Below are 643 nucleotides of genomic sequence, written 5' to 3' on the forward strand. Positions count from 1 at the left end.
GGTTTAGTCCAACCCGCAATACCTGCCAATGCCACATTCGAGTTGAAGGGACACATATTGACTGCACTGAAGGATATCCCAATTTTTGGGAAAGATCATGAGAATGGTTTTAAGCATCTAGATGAAGTCAATAACATTGCAGATTACTTCAATGTCCCAAATGTCAACAGAAACACAGTCTTGCTTAGGATGCTTCCCGTCACTTTCAAAGGAGTTGCTAAGGAGTGGTTAAAATCACTTCCACCGGGTACAATCACCACTTGGGCTCAAATGCGTGAGCAATTCATGGACCAATTTTGCCCGCCATCCAAGATAGCCAAACTCAAGAAGGCAATAGCCAACTTTGAGCAACAGACGGGGGAGTCATTAGACGAAGCATGGGGGTGGTACAAGGGCTTGCTCAGAAATTGCCCTTAGCATGATCTAAATGTGCAACAAGAGATCTCAATCTTCTATGATGGGTCAACGTTATGACGAGACAACTCCTTGACTCTCAAGGACCATTAACAAAGAAAAATCCAAGGGAGGTCAAGGAGTTGATTGAAGAATTCGCGAAGCACTCTTGCGAATACCACAACCCTGGGCAAGATGGAATCAAAGGCAGTGGAGGGGCCCAAACTGAAGAAATAGCAGCTGTAATGGC

The 643-nt window shown here is 44.9% G+C and overlaps 1 non-coding gene across 1 annotated transcript; it reads right to left on the minus strand.

Moving 5' to 3' along the window:
• Window positions 1-318: 318 nt before the first annotated feature.
• LOC145013556 (small nucleolar RNA R71) lies at window positions 319-425 on the minus strand. Its single transcript, XR_013665108.1, has one exon. It is a non-coding gene; the product is annotated as a small nucleolar RNA R71 (small nucleolar RNA).
• Between the last annotated feature and the right edge of the window lie 218 nt (window positions 426-643).

Source organism: Lactuca saligna, chromosome 8 (genome assembly GCF_052625555.1).
Source record: "Lactuca saligna cultivar CGN05327 chromosome 8, ASM5262555v1, whole genome shotgun sequence".
NCBI classification, from domain to species: domain Eukaryota; kingdom Viridiplantae; phylum Streptophyta; class Magnoliopsida; order Asterales; family Asteraceae; genus Lactuca; species Lactuca saligna.